This window comes from Tachyglossus aculeatus, chromosome X1, assembly GCF_015852505.1.
Source record: "Tachyglossus aculeatus isolate mTacAcu1 chromosome X1, mTacAcu1.pri, whole genome shotgun sequence".
Lineage (NCBI taxonomy): Eukaryota > Metazoa > Chordata > Mammalia > Monotremata > Tachyglossidae > Tachyglossus > Tachyglossus aculeatus.
Window position 1 is genome coordinate 42,574,355 of NC_052101.1, and position 15,946 is coordinate 42,590,300.

At 45.0% G+C, this 15,946-nt stretch overlaps 1 protein-coding gene and 1 non-coding gene across 2 annotated transcripts in view; one reads left to right on the forward strand and one right to left on the reverse strand.

The window, feature by feature from the left end:
- Positions 1-15,946, reverse strand: part of KCTD16 (potassium channel tetramerization domain containing 16) — a 298,062-nt gene that overhangs the window by 185,841 nt on the left and 96,275 nt on the right. The gene's annotated exons all lie outside the window — the stretch shown is intronic.
- On the forward strand, positions 8,631-8,768 carry LOC119920394. Its single transcript, XR_005448143.1, has one exon. It is a non-coding gene; the product is annotated as a small nucleolar RNA SNORA7 (small nucleolar RNA).

Genomic DNA, 15,946 nt, shown 5'->3' on the forward strand with positions numbered 1-15,946 from the left:
CCAAAGTGTCAGCATTTGTGTCTTTACGTTGAGTTTCAGCACCCCACTCAATTCCCAGAGGACAGCTGTCAAAATGATAAATGAGTTCCTGTCCCAACCCCCATCACTATCACCATCAAGTGCAGATCTTCTAGTCAATGAGAAGCAGCATGGACCAGTGGAAAGAGCATTGGCCTAGGAGTCTGGGGACCTGGTTTCTGCTGTGTGACCTTGGATAAGTCACTTAACTTCTCTGCACCTCAGTAACCTCATGTTGAAAATGAGGATGAAGACTGTGAGCCCTGTTTGGGACAGGGACTGTATCCAACCTGATTATCTTGTTTCTTCTCCAGGGTTTAGCACAGAGCCTGGAACATAGTAAGTGCCTAACAAATACCATTTAAAAAAAATGGGTAAATACCCATCTGAGCTTAGTCTCGATTTTACCAGTAATAATAATAATAATGGCATTTATTAAGCGCTTACCGTATGCAAAGCACTGTTCTAAGCGCTGGGGAGGTTACAAGGTGATCAGATTGTCCCACGGGGGGCTCACAGTCTTCATCCTCATTTTACAGATGAGGTAACTGAGGCACAGAGAAGTTAAGTGACTTGCCCAAAGTCACACAGCTGACAATTGGTGGAGCCGGAATTTGAACCCATGATCTCTGACTCCAAAGCCCGTGCTCATTCCACTGAGCCATGCTGCTTCTTTGCCATTTTGTTTTGTTCATTCTGTTGGAGACAGGGTACATGGACTGTGTCCAACCCGATTAGTTTGTATCTACCCCAGACCTTAGCACGTAGGGAGCACTTAACAAATATTATTTTTTAAAAAAGACTCTCACATGACAAGCCTAATACATGTCCTTGCTGGGCATATAAACTGCACTTCTATTTAAGATATTAACACTGGACTCAAAGACATCTGGTGCTATATCAGATCCAGACAGGCAACAGTCTGGCTGAGAAATGCATTGTCCAGTATCTCAACTTTTCTAACAAATCTTCTCTGATTCATCCTCAAACCCCCTGAGTCTTCTCAATGCACGGTTTACACCTGTCTGATCGATAACCTTATCGACACTGAGAGCCTCTTTAGAGTTGTATTTACCTCAGTGCTTAGCATAGCACTTGGCACATAGCGAGCACTCAGTAAATAACATAACAAGCCAAAATTGGGCAAATAGCCACCCTCCCGCGACAAGGGCAGGGTCCTGCTGTTCAAAAGTTGTTATTTTCCCCAGAAAAGAACAGGAAATCTAGAATCACCAAAGCCCCATGGGCTCCTTCGAGTCTACCCAGAACCCAGCTTGTACTTCCCAAGCGCTTAGTACAGTGCTCTGCACACAGTAAGTGCTCAATAAATACGATTGAATGAATAAACCCTCTCCTCTCTGCCTCACAAACTTCCCTTTCTTCTCCTATCAATCGTATTTATTGAGCCCTTACTACGTGAAGAGCACTGTACCAAGCACTTGGGAGAATACAACAGAATTAGCAGACACGTTCCCTGCCCATAACAGGCTCGCAGTCTAGAAGGGGAGAAAGACAGGAATATGAATAAATAATTTATAATATATAATTTAAGGATTTGTACGTAAGTGCTGTGGATTTAACAGTGGGGCAAGCATCAAGTGTCTAAGGATTACAGATTGAAGCGCAGAGATGATGCAGAATGGAGAACGAGATGGGGAAAGAGGCCTTAGGTGGGGAAGGCCTCTTAGAGGAGATGTGACCTTGGTAATGCTTTGAAGGTGGAGAGGTGATACTCTACCAGGATCATTCTTTGTTTTCCTGGCAGAATTCAGGGGATGTCATAACCCCGTGGCCCGTCTCGGAAACCTCCAACATAGTCCTCCCTGCCTCCCCAAGCTCAGGTCTAGGCTGCAGGCAGAACGGCCCAAGCTTGATTTCAGGCACTGCCAACCTCTCTGTTTAAGAATCAGCGTGGGAAGAGTTTAGGGATTCTTCTGTGCGCAGCCTGACTTAAAAATGAACCAAATCTGCCAAAGCGGAAAGGACAGCGTGAGAGACCAAAATGGCATTTGCAAAAGATCTCCTTTTAAAAAAAGAAATAGCCCCAGCACATAATACTAAAAATTAAATTTCGTTAAACAGCCTTGCCCACACGGCACACTTTCTCTTGTCCCCGCTTCCTCTCTTCTGCTCCTCAGGATCCTCAGAGGAACTCATTACATCGGTATTTCCCTCTCTCCCACTAGCTTCCCTGGAAGTAGGGTGAGATCCACATGAAACTACTCTGACAGGATAAGGCAATGGGGTGAAGGAAGCTCTCTTAGCTGATTTGTGGACCACTTGGAACCTGTAGATACCCGAGGACATTTCAGCACACGCACACAGGGCCAGGCCCCCTCTCAATCAATGGTGTTTATTGAGCACTTACTGCATGCAGAGCACTGTACTACGAACTAAGGTGAGTACAATATAACAGAGTTGGCTGACACTTTCCCTGTCCACCACCCCACTTCTGCCGGGGTCCAAATCACTTTCTCCCACTCAAACACAGTGTAGGGTCTTGCCTGAGGCCTAGTGTGCAGAGCCAGTAAAACTGGGAACTTCTGAGAAGTAGTGTTGCCTAATGTGTAGGGCCTGGGCCTGGGAATCAGTGGACCTGGGTTCTAAGCCTGGCTCTTTTACTCGTCTGCTGTGTGAACTTGGGCAAGTTACTTCACTTCTCTGGGCCTCAGTTACCTCGTCTGTAAAATGGGAATTAAAACTGTGAGCCCCAAATGGGACATGAACTATGTCCACCCTGATTGTTTTGTGTCTACCCTTACTGCAACATAGTAAATGATAAACAAACACCATAAAGGAACAAACAAAGAAAAAGCCTCTGATTCTCACCTAGGGCACTGACTTCATTCATAAATTGCCAAGAATACACCGGTCATTGACTTGCTGAGCTCCCAGCCTCTTCCTGTCATCCCAACCCCCAGGCTGCCTATCCACAGGAAGACCTCAGGGAGCTGTCCTCTGAGGTCCTCACAGCTTCCTCAGTTACCTCATCTGTAAAATGGGGATTAAGACTGTGAGCCGCCCCCTGTGGGACAACCTGATCACCTTGTAACCTCCCCAGCACTTAGAACAGTGCTTTGCACCTAGTAAGTGCTTAATAAATGCCATCATTATTATTATTACTATTATTCCACTGAAGGTCCCCCTCAAAAGCTGCCCAGAACAAAGCTACATTTAACTGGTGGGCTGAGTTTCCGTTGCTCCCAAAGTTGTACTGGGTTTTGACCATTTCTTCTAAGTTTGGACATTTTAAAAGTTGGGGCGATACTCCAGTTGTTTGGGAGTCCTTAGATCAGTACCCTGTTAGCACTTATATTTACCCCCCCCTCCGCTCCACAGCATTTATGTACTCAAATCACCTTGCCCCCTTCTAGCTCACCTCGCCACTCTCCTACTACAACTCAGCCCTCACACTTTGCTACTCCAATAATAATAATAATAGTAATAACAATAATAATGATGGTATTTGCTAAGCACTTACTACGTGCAAAGCACTGCTCTAAGTGCTGGGGAGGTTACAAGGTGATCAGGTTGTCCCATGGGGGGCTCACAGTCTTATTCCCCATTTTACAGATCAGGTAACTGAGGCCCAGAGAAGCTAAATCATCATCATCATCAATCGTATTTATTGAGCGCTTACTATGTGCAGAGCACTGTACTAAGTGCTTGGGAAGTACAAATTGGCAACATATAGAGACAGTCCCTACCCAACAGTGGGCTCACAGTCTAAAAGGGGGAGACAGAGAACAAAACCAAATATACTAACAAAATAAAATAAATAGAATAGCTATGTACAAGTAAAATAAATAAATAGAGTAATAAATATGTACAAACATATATACATATATACAGGTGCTGTGGGGAAGGGAAGGAGGTAAGATGGGGGAGATGGAGAGGGGAACAAGGGGGAAAGGAAGGGAGGGGCTCAGTCTGGGAAGGCCTCCTGGAGGAGGTGAGCTCTCAGCAGGGCCTTGAAGGGAAGGCAAGCTAAATGACTTGCCCAAAGTCACACAGCCAACAGTTGGCGGAGCCGGGATTTGAATCCATGGCCTCTGACTCCAAAGTCCATGCTCTTTCCCCTGAGCCACGCTGCTCTAATGCCAACCTCCTCACCGTATCTCGATCTCGTCTATCTCTCCAATGACCTCTCATCCATATCCTACTCTGGCTTGTAATGCCCTCCTTCCTCATATGTGACAGACAATGACTCTCCTCCTCTTCAAAGCCTTACTGAAGGCACATCTTCAAGGGGGCTACCCTGACTGAGCCCTCATTTATTCCTCTCCAGTTCCCTTCTGTGTCGCCTTTGCTTTTGGTGTTGCACGTTTCATTCACCGCCCCCTCAGCACTTATAATAATAATAATAATAATGATGGCATTTATTAAGCACTTATGATGTGCAAAGCACTGTTCTTAGCAGTGGGGAGGTTACAAGGTGATCAGGTTGTCCCACGGGGGGCTCACAGTCTTCATCCCCCTTTTCCAGATGAGGGAACTGAGGCCCAGAGAAGTTAAGTGACTTGCCCAAAGTCACACAGCTGACAAGTGGCAGAACTGGGATTTGAAATCATGACCTCTGACTCCAAAGCCCGTGCTCTTTCCACTGAGCCACGCTGCTTCTATGTACCTTATGTACCTATACATAATTCAATTATATTAATGTCTGTCTCTATTTATTACTCTATTTATTTATTTATTTTACTTGTACATATCTATTCTATTTATTTTATTTTGTTAGTATGTTTGGTTTTGTTCTCTGTCTCCTCCTTTTAGACTGTGAGCCCACTATTGGGTAGGGACTGTCTCTATATGTTGCCAACTTGTACTTCCCAAGCGCTGAGTACAGTGCTCTGCACACAGTAAGCGCTCAATAAATACGATTGATGATGATGATGATGTCTCCTTCTAGACTGTAAGCTCATTGTGGACAGAGAACGTGTCTGTTATATTATTGCAGTGTACTCTCCCAAGTGCTTAGTACAGTGCTTTACACACACAGTAAACACTAAATAAATATGATAGTGATTGACTGATAGCTGCAATTTATGTATTTATATTAATGTCTGTCTCCCCCTCTAGATTCAAAGCTCTGTATGAGCTGGGAATGTGTTTCCCAACTCCACTCTATTATACTCTCCCAAACATTTAGTTCAATGTTCTACATACAGTAAGTACTCAATAAATACCATAAATTTATTGATAGATGGATTGATTGAGTATAAGGCCATCAGTTGCATTAGGGAGTCTCTCCACTTGTTCCAAACTGCTCACTAGAATTCGGTGGGCATTTAGAATAGGACGAGGCACTTTTATTCTCACTTTACCTAGCTCATTTTTATCCTCACAACAACCTGGTGGGGAAAGGAGAAAGGCAGGTCTTCCATCGCCATCTGACACACGAAGGAACTGAAGCAAAGAGAGATTAGCGACACGGGCCACTCAGCAGCCTTGCCTCAGAGCTTGGACTCAAACTTGGATCTTCCTGCAATCACGACCGGCCCTCTGTCTCTACACCATTCTGCCTCCTCAACCACAATAATTTACCCTTCAGGTCATCCCTTCGTTCAATCGTATTTATTGAGCGTTTACTGTGTGCAGAGCACTGTACTAAGCGCTTGGGAAGTACAAGTCGGCAACATCTAGAGACGGTCCCTACCCAACAACCGGCTCGCAGTCTAGAAGGGGGAGACAGACAACAAAACAAAGCATGTGGACAGGTGTCAAAACCGTAAAACCAGGTCATGCTGCAGGGTAGCCCAAATCAGAGATATCCAGAATGAGAGCCAGAATGCAGAGCAGCGCCTGTTTCAGCAAGCAGAACAGCTTTTGTGGTTGCCCAGCATTATAAAAACAGGGTAACAGAGGTGGCAGAGCACGAAAAGGAGTGAAAGACTAGTAACGGCAGCAAAAAAATGCGCAACAACAAAAATACAAGAATCCCGATGGGTCTACCTGTTCTTTCGCACTATTTACGAGGCTCATCTTCTCCAGTATCTAGCCCCGTATCTTGTGTTTCTTTCCTGGACTAATAGATACGCAGCAGTGAGATGGTGAGATAGGAAAAGGCTGTTTAGCAGCTGTGGCCCGGCAAACAATTTTTCAGCATGATTAATGTGGTAGTTATCGTTCTGATGTTCTTTCCTCGGCATGGTGAATGACACAGCGTGTCACCTTCGAGCCAGGATTCAGATATTCTGGAATCCTGCCCTGAAAGGGATACAACATCCAGCTGGTGGAGTCCTGTTAATGAAAGAGATGAGTGTCTCTTCCACCAAAAGAGAGAGAAATAGCATTCCCCTTTCTGTGGGGGGGAATGTCTTTGCAAGTTAATGGCTTCGTCCCCACAAAATAGGGGTTTCCCAACTATCCAGTGCATAGAAGAGCACTTTGCACATAATAAGCGCTTAACAAATGCCATTATTATTATTATTATTATTTGGCAGTGTTCACCCTACTTTCTATGTATTAGAACGGTTTATTAATGAGGGCTCCAGTTCGTTGTCTGATAGACTGGCAGACCTCTGGAGAAGCGGCATGAATAGTTTTCCGTCTGGGAAAGTGAGAAACAGCCACATTTCCCAAAGGGAGACTTAAATCAGGGGTTCCTATCTGGGGACCACAGGTTCCTCCCCACAAAGTGCCCCGACAATTTCAGTTTCCTGCTGCCTCAGACTTCACCCTGAGTGGATGATGATGATGATAATGATGGCATTTACTAAGCGCTTACTATGTTCAAAGCACTGTTCTAAGCCCTGGGGAGGTTACAAGGTGACTAGGTTGTCCCACGGGGGGTTACAGCCTTAATCCCTGTTTTACAGATGAGGTAATGAAGGCACAGAGAAGTGAAGTGACTTGCCCAAAGTCACACAGCTGACAACTGGCGGAGCCAGGATTTGAACCCATGACCTCTGACTCCAAAGCCTACACTCTCTCCACTGATCCAGCTGCTTCTTTATGGCATGGCATGTATGGCACACTGGCGATGACACTCACACATTCTCTGCCCAATCAAAGACGATGAACCACCAAAGCTAGGAGCTCACTGCCTCTGAGGTGCGTTTTTGGATAATGATAATAATAATTAGGCTAAGCTCATTGTGGACAGGGAATGTGCTTGTTTATTTTAATATTGTACTCTCCCAAGTGCTTAGTACCGTGCTCTGCACACAGTAAGCGCTCAATAAATATGATTGAATGAATGAACAATTATGGTATTTGTTGAGTGCTTACTATATGCCAAGCACTGTTCTAAGCGCTGGGATAGATACAAGGTGATCAGGTTGGACACAGTCCCTGTCCCAGATGGGGCTCACAGTCTTAATCCCCATTTTACAGATGAAGTAACTGGGGCCCAGAGAAGTAATGGGACTTGCCCAGCAGTCGAGTGGCTGAGCCGGAATTAGAACCCATGACCTTCTGTCTCGCAGATCTGTGCTCTGTCCAATACAACACCCTGGCTTCCAGCAAGGATGGGGAAGGATGTCCTCAGACTACCCCTCACATCTTTGCTAGAATGAACATCCATCCTGATTTTTACCAAACCCTCTGTCTGGCCTGCCCCCTGACTGTTACGGATGCGAAGTCAGACATCTTTACTGTTGTAATTTAGATTCGCCCGGACTGTTGGATTGAAAACCTGCAATCCACAAGCCTTCCATCCTCCACACACAGCCATGGTTCCCCCCGGACCAACTTCACTCCACCCCCAGTGCTCTAGGGACATACTTAAAAGACTCTGCATCCCAAGCCAAATAGGCCACCCAAAAAGAACCCCAAATAAATCTATCAATCAGTCAATGGTATTTATTGAGTACAACGCAATGAAGCTGGTAGTCAAGTTCCCTGCCCACAAGAAGCTTACTGTTTAGACAGGGGGAAGGAGCCATCCACTTATTATTCATTTACTATTGTGGAGGGAAGGAAGTCATCTTCAACAGCATTTACTGAGCACCCAATACAGAGGTTTATATTAGGTGCTTAGAAACCCACAAGTGGAATGTAATATGTGGTTCCTGACTTCAAGGAGCCCACAAGTGGAATGTAATACATGGTTCCTGACTTCAAGGAGTTTGCAATTGAATATCAAGGACAAAGGAAGTCATCATGAAAATAAAGGGATGAACAAGGATCATCATCATCAATCGTATTTATTGAGCGCTTACTGTGTGCAGAGCACTGTACTAAGCGCTTGGGAGGTACAAATCGGCAACATATAGAGACAGTCCCTACGCAACAGTGGGCTCACAGTCTAAAAGTCTGAGTCTGAATTCAGACTCAAGGTTGAATGAATGAATCAGGTTGTCCCACGGGGGGGCTCCCAGTCTTCATTCCCATTTTCCAGATGAGGTCACTGAGGCCCAGAGGAGTGAAGTGACTGGCCCAAAGTCACACAGCTGACAAGTATCTGTTTAAGGCGCATGATAGGTAGGCTTTATTAGAAGGGTGACTTTTTTTGAAGGGTTTGCATATTGGAGTTAGCTTCTTTGGAAGCTTGAAAGGTGGAAAGGACATTGTTTGGTTATTTGCAGGAGGAAGAAATTTCCTTAAGATTCTAAGCATATTGACAGCAGAGAACTTTTCTTTAGTCAGTTAATCAATGGTACTAATTGAGTCCCCTCTCAGGGTTGCACCTGGAGAATTTCCAGTACTCTACCAGTCCCGAATGTGTGAGGGAGAGTCGAGCAGAGGCATACCCATTCCATTTCTAGCTTGGGCAGTGGCTAGCGAGTGGAAGGCAATCTGCTACAAGCCAAAATTCACCTGTGCTGAGCAGCAGAGCATGCGAGAGAGTCAAGAGCAGAGACTCAAATTTACTGTGCAGAAGGAGACAATGGTAAACCACTTCCATAGTTTTACCAAGAAAACTCTATGGATACATTATCAGAAGAATTGCAGATGGAGGTGGGGGGATCTTGGAGAGATGCGTCCATAACGTCACTATGGGTCGAATAGCATAAGATAAGATTAATTGAGTGCTTTCTGGGTGCAGAACATTGTACTAAAGCACTAAGAATGAGTAGACACAGACCATGCCCTGTAGGAGCTTACAATCTAGCTGGGAAGAAAGATGTTAAAATATCTAACAGGTAAAGCAACGGAGTATAAGGATATGTACTTACATGCTGGCTTTCCTAAGCATTGAATACAGTGGTTATCACTCGATAGGTGCTCAATAAATACCACTGCTTGATTGATTAGTAGATTTTATGGACAGGGAACGGGCCTACCAACTCTGTTGTCTTGTACTCTCCCAAGCGCTTAATACAATGATAATAATAATAATAATGGCATTTGTTAAGCACTTACTATGTGCCAAGCACTGTTCTAAGCGTGAGGGAGTTACAAGGTAATCAGGTTGTCCCACATGGGGCTCACAGTTTTAATCCCCATTTTACAGATGAGAGAACTGAGGCACCGAGAAGTGAAGTGACCTGCCCAAAGTCACACAGCTGACAAGTGGCGGAGCTGGGATTAGAACCCATGACTCCCAGACATGGGCTCTTTCCACTGAGCCATGCTGCTTCTCCTGCATACAGGGCTCAACAAACACCATTAATTGATTGATTGATTGATTGATTAGGGGGAAATTTTGAGCAACGGGTTGGAGATGAGCTAGTTGTAAATGGTAAATCATCAGCAGATGAATTTGGGAGGACCCAGGAGTGTCGGTTGGGATGCAATGAAAGAAGGGAATGAAGAGGGATAAAGAGCAGCTGGTAAAGGGTCTAGAATCTGTTAGTTTGGAGATTTAGTGACCTGTCCTAATTGTTATAGGGAGAAGCCGCCAGAGTCCAGTGGGTTTGTTGAATCTGTTGTGGCATTCAGCTACAGTGGCATTTTCAGGGGAACCAGCAACAGTCTTTTCTTCAGCTGGCTCTGCCCGCTGGTTGGGTGTCAGACTCTTGACAGGTCTCTCAAAGTTGCTAAAATCTAGCTGACCACACTTCCCTCCGACAGCAGGCAGTAAGACCCCAGGGGTGTCAATTACACGACAGGGATCCTAAATAACACAGCAGAGAGAAGAGCCTCGAGGTGGTCGATAGAAATAATTAGCTTTTCGTATTCCACAATTTCCTGCTGTTCGTTCTGTGGGTTCCATTTCTTCCTGTTGATTTCCAATCGAAAGGGGTCAGGATGAAGAGAGACGGAAGTAGGAAAAGAAAATAAGAGTGTGTGTTTTTTGATCATTCTGTCTGCGCTGAATTATAAACATCTCTATCCTTTCAACCACTGCTCCCTTTTTTATGTTGTTTTAGATACCTTGTTTACTGCTGCCACCTCTTCTTTTACCCAGAAGTCATAACACCGAAGTAGGAGCCTGGTGATTTCATAGCCACTCTTGCCCTTAGGCTTGGAGCCCTCGAGGATCTAGAGATTTTTTTGGCCATTTCTTCATGGAGAAGTCTTCCAGGCAGGAAGGTTGTCCACAGTCAACCTGCCACAAGGGTCAGAACATACCAAAAGCCTGACAAGACTTTAACCCACAGCTACTGTGGCAACGCTCTTATCCTTTCCCCATGTAGATGGTCCTGCCCCTCATCTATGCCAACGTCCCCATTTCTCCTCAGTTTTTTGACCCAATTCCACTCTTACCCAAGCAACCCTTCAGGAGGTCGGATTCAGGGTAGGGGGTAGGCTTTTTTATGGTATTTGTTAAGCACTTACTACTATGTGCCAGGCACTGTACTACGCACTGACGTAGACACAAGCTACTCAGGTTGGGACACTGACCATGTCCCAAAGAGGAATCCCAGCATTAATCCCCATTTTACAGATGAGGTAACAGACAAAGAGAAGTTAAATGACTCGCTCGAGGTCACACAGCAGACAAGCGGCAGAGTTGGGATTGGAACCCGTGTCCTTCTGACTCCTGGTCCCCTGCTCTATCCATTATACCACTCTGCTTTTCCCAGTGTTGCTGCCGGGAGAATCTCTTAGCTGAATCCCCTCCTCAGGGAGCACATCCAATGGCAGGGTCAGTCGCCTTCCTCTGCACGAGGAAGGGCTCGAATATGCTCTGAATCTGGAAAAATCGGTCCCTGGCTTGCCCTGAATGGCTGCGTATGCGCAGGGCAAACAGAACGAGAAACTGAGAGAGAGCCCAGGTCCCACCTGTGTGATAAAAGGTCTCAGACTAGATGGCGATTTGAGGATACAGGGATTTTCTACAGGTAGCAGTTTGGAAGCAGGTTAGATGATTTTCCTAAGAGATTCTGGTAAACAACCCAAAAAGTAAACCACGGCCAGTCATTGGGAATTCTGGCAAAGGAAGATAAAGTGGATCAGACAGCCATGATGATGCTAGCAGACATAGAAGAGGAACACACCACCTGGTCCATTTTCACTCACCCAGGATGAAAGGGAAGTTGTCACTCTTCTACTGTTCCTACAATGGGGATGTTGAGTGTGGAAGGAGAGAATCCAAAGTGAGCTCTTGGCTGGATTAGAGCAAGGAGGCAATAGAAGAGGATGGATGTGGGTTGGAGAGAGAGGGAAGAGGGAGAAAGAGAGAAAGAACTGAGAGGAAAGCAGGGAGGGAGATCAGGAAGGGCAGAAGGTGGGAGGGGGAAGGGAGAGGCAGAAAAAGGAAGAGGGAAAGAAGGGGAGGGTGAGAGAGGGACAGTGGAAGAGGGAGGAAGAGGGAAGGAAGGGCAAGAGAGAGAGAGAGGGTGGGGAGAACCAGGAGGAGCAGATGGAGGGTCTTGTCTTTTGCGGTCGAGTCGTTTCCAACCCACAGTAACACCACGGACATAACTCTCCCAGACACCGTGCTCTCCCTCTGCAATCATTCTGGTAGTGTATCCATAGAGTTTTCTTGGTAAATATACGAAAGTGATTTACCACTGGGGCCTGCCACGCAGTAAACTTGAGTCTCCTCCCTCAACTCTCTCCCATGACGCTGCTGGCCCGTGTGGGTGAATTTTGACTTGTAGCAGATTGCCTTCCGCTCGCTAGCCACCGCCCAAGCTAGGAACGGAATGGGTAGGCTTCTGCTTGACTCTCCCTTCCTGAGACGAGACAGGTAGAGTACTGGAAACTCTCCAGGTGAGACCCTGAGATGGAGGGAAGGGAAGGGAAAAACAGAGAAAGGAAGTGGAAAGAGGGGAATGGAGAGGGGAACAAGATGGGTAGAAGGAGGAAGGAAGGGAGAAAGGAAGGACAAGACAGCCATTTTGTGGGTAAGGGTGTGGGTGTGACTAAGTCCTCATTTCTTTTTTTGCACTCCCTTCTACATTACCCTGAATTGCCCCCTTTATTTACCATCCCCTCTTACAGCCCCACAGTTATTATACACACATATTCGTAATGTATTTATACTAATGTCTTAATTAATGTCCCCCTCTAGACTGTAAGCTCATTGTGGGCAGGGAATTTGTCCGTTATATTGTTGTTTGTACTCTCCCAAGCACTTAGTACTGTGTCCTGCATACAGTAAGCACTAAATAAATGATTGATTGATCAAATGGTTACTCCTTCGGTGGATCATTACTAGCCACAAAGTCTCCTGAAAATCCAGCTGCTCTTGTTGAAAAACTCAACTTTTTATTTTCTTCCCCCTGAGCTCAGTGAATTCTCCAGAGGCAGATCATTCTCTAGTTGACTAGTTAGGGGCTTTCCAGATTGGGTTTTTAAGATTTCAATAGCTTCCTCCAGAGACTTATTGAATTTTTTGGAGAATTTGAGTCACCCAGACCTATCCCTCAGTTTCATTTTAACACACTCGACTTCTTCATGTAGTAGATGGCTAGTAGAGCCTGACATGATATGCTCCAGAATGGTTCTTGTCCACTCAAAAAATTACAAGCGGCACTAATCCCGCGAGAGATTATCTCTTTGGATTTCCTTAGCAGTTGGATGGACACCAGAAGGGAACTGAAGTTGATGTCTTTATGGCAGGAAGCATCCTCTAATTCATTCAATCATATTTCATTCTAATGTAGTCCGTCCCAGGGAGTTCATTCATGCTTAGGGGTAGCTGATGATGACGATAATAATACTAGTGATATTCATTAAGCCCTTAGTCTGTGTCAGGCACTGTACTAAATATTGGGGTAGATACAGGGTAATTGGGTTGGACACAGTCCCTGTCCCACATAGGGCTCACAGTCTTAATCCCTATCAATCAATCAATCATATTTATTGAGCACTTACTGTGTGCTGAGTACTGTACTAAGCACTTGGGAAGTACAAGTTGGCAGCATATGGAGACAGTTCCTACCCAACAGTGGGCTCACAGTCTAGAAGGGGGAGAAGGAAACTGAGGCACAGTGAAGTGACTTACACAATTCATTCAATTGTATTTACTGAATGCTTACTGTGTGCAGAACACTGGACTAAGTGCTTGGGAAGTACAAGTCGGCAATATATAGAGACGATCCCTACCCAACAATGGGCTCACAGTCTAGAAGGGGGAGACAGACAACAAAACAAAACAAAACAATCTCACTGAGCCATGATCACCATCATCATAAATAGAATTTTTTGATAGCCTACAAGGTGCAGAGCACTGCTTTAAAACGGGTCCCTCAAGGCTCAGTTCTGGCTACTTTTCAATTCTCCATCTCCACCTGCTCACTTGAAGAATCCATTCCCTCCCACGTCTATGTGGATGATTCCCAAATCTATCTCTCAATTTAAAGCTCTATCTCTTCTAAGAGAAGCAGCGTGGCTCAGAGGGAAGAGCCCGGGCTTTGGAGTCAGAGGTCATGGATTCAAATCCCGGCTCTGCCCATTGTCAGCTGTGTGACTTTGGGTAAGTCAGTTAACTTCTCTGTGCCTCAGTTCCCTCATCTGTAAAATGGGGATTAAGATGGTGAGCCCCACGTGGGACAACCTGATCAACTTGTAACCTCCCCAGCGCTTAGAACAGTGGTCTGCACATAGTAAGTGCTTAACAAATGCCATCATCATTATTATTATTATTATCTCTCCAACCTATCCTTCTCTCCTTCTCTGTAGTCCCATATTTTCTCCTGCCTTCAGAGCTTCAGAAGTAGTACTGATTAATGGATAGAGCATGGGCCTGGGGGTCAAAAGGACCTGGGTTCTAATCCTGACTCTGCCACATGTCTGCTGTGTAACCTTGGGTTAGCCACTCAACTTCTCTGTGCCTCATTTACCTCATCTGTAAAATGGGGATAAAGAGGGTGAGCCCCACGTGCGACAGGAACTGTGTCCAACATGACCAACTTGATCTACACCAGTGCTTAGAACAGTCCTTGGCACATAATAAACACTTGATAAGAACCATTATTATTGTTAATGTCTCTACTTAGATGTCCCACTACTCAGCTCCTACCTCCAAATCTCATGGCTCAGAAGCCAGGTCCATGTTCAGCAGGATTTGGAAAGGGAACTCAAAAGCTATGGAGTAAAAGGAGCTGTCGGGATTCCCCCTGGAGAAACACCCTTAGTTCAGGCAAATTCAACATACACCCCAAATGGGGCTTATGACATCATCACCTTACCAAGAGTGCTTGGTGAAATACGTGTGACAAAACAGAACCTCTCATTTTCCCACCCAAGCCCTCTTTTCCTCCTTACTTCTGCATCACAGTAGACAACACCACCACCTCCCTCTTTCACAAGCCTTGGCATCATCATCTTGGCATCATCCTCAACTCATTTCACACCTTCAACCGGCATTTTCAGTCTGTCACACCAATCCTGCGGCTTTTACTTTCATAACACCTCTATAATCCACTCCTTCTCTTCCATCCAAACTGCTACCATGTTGATTTGAGCACTTATTCTGGGTTCTGATCTTAGCTCTGCCATTGACCTGCTACATAACCTTGGGCAAGTCAGTTAACTCATACGTATATTAGCATTGTGGGGCTGAGGGTGGGGTGAATAAAGGGTACAAATCCAAGTGCAAGGGTGACACAGAAGGGAGGAGGAGTAGGGAAAATGAGGGCTTAGTCAGGGAAGGCCTCTCACAGGAGATGTGAAGGTGGGGGAATTGTTGTCAGCCAAATGAAGGGAGGGAGTTCCAGACAAGGTTATGATGTGTGTGAGGGGTTGGCGCTGAGATGTATGAGATTCAAGTACGGTGAGTAGGTTGCATTAGACAAACAAAGTGAGTAACTGATAAGTAATTTGATTATCTTGCATCTACTTCCCATCTTAGGAACACAGTAAGCACTTAATAAAAAACATATCTAACGATCAAGTACATTAAACTCACTCCAGTGGAGATTTGTTTCAACAGGACAAATCATATTTCCCAAATAATTTTAGTTTCTTTCTCAGTGAAGATAAAGCTCTTATCCAGTGTATACAAATATTTTAAAGGGTAATATTGCGAACAACAGATACACATTAGAGAGTGACTAACCTAGCTGATGCGCAGTAGCATTTGGTCGTAAGCTGATTCTTCTGTGTGGATTAGTAGAAAGAGTGCGGGTTTAGGAGTCAGAGGACATGGGTTCTAATCCTGGCTCGGCCACTTGTCTGTTGTATGAATTTGGGCAAGTCACTTAACTTCTCTGTGCCTCAGTTACCTCATCAGTAAAATGGGGATTAAGAATGTGAGCCCCATATGGGGCAACCTACCGCATCTCTACCCCAGTGCTTGGCAGATAGTAAGCGCTTAACAAATACCATTATTATTATTATTGGTTATCGATAAAACATCATTAGCTGATGGACTCAATGATGATTTGGGCGGGGGGGGGGGGCAGTAATCCTGTCATTTTCACTTTCATATCAATGAAAACAAAACAAGCTATAACTTAGTCATGCTCATTCATGCAAAGTAACTTCATTTTTCATTGAGATAAGTGTATGGTTATGGTATTCAAAGTGCCAATTTAGCTTAACTAGATAATAACCAAGTAACAGCAAAATTATCTTGCCATGCCCTGTACAAAATAGAACTGGGCTCTTTCTCAACTACATAAAAACTGACTAAAGAAATGAAAATATT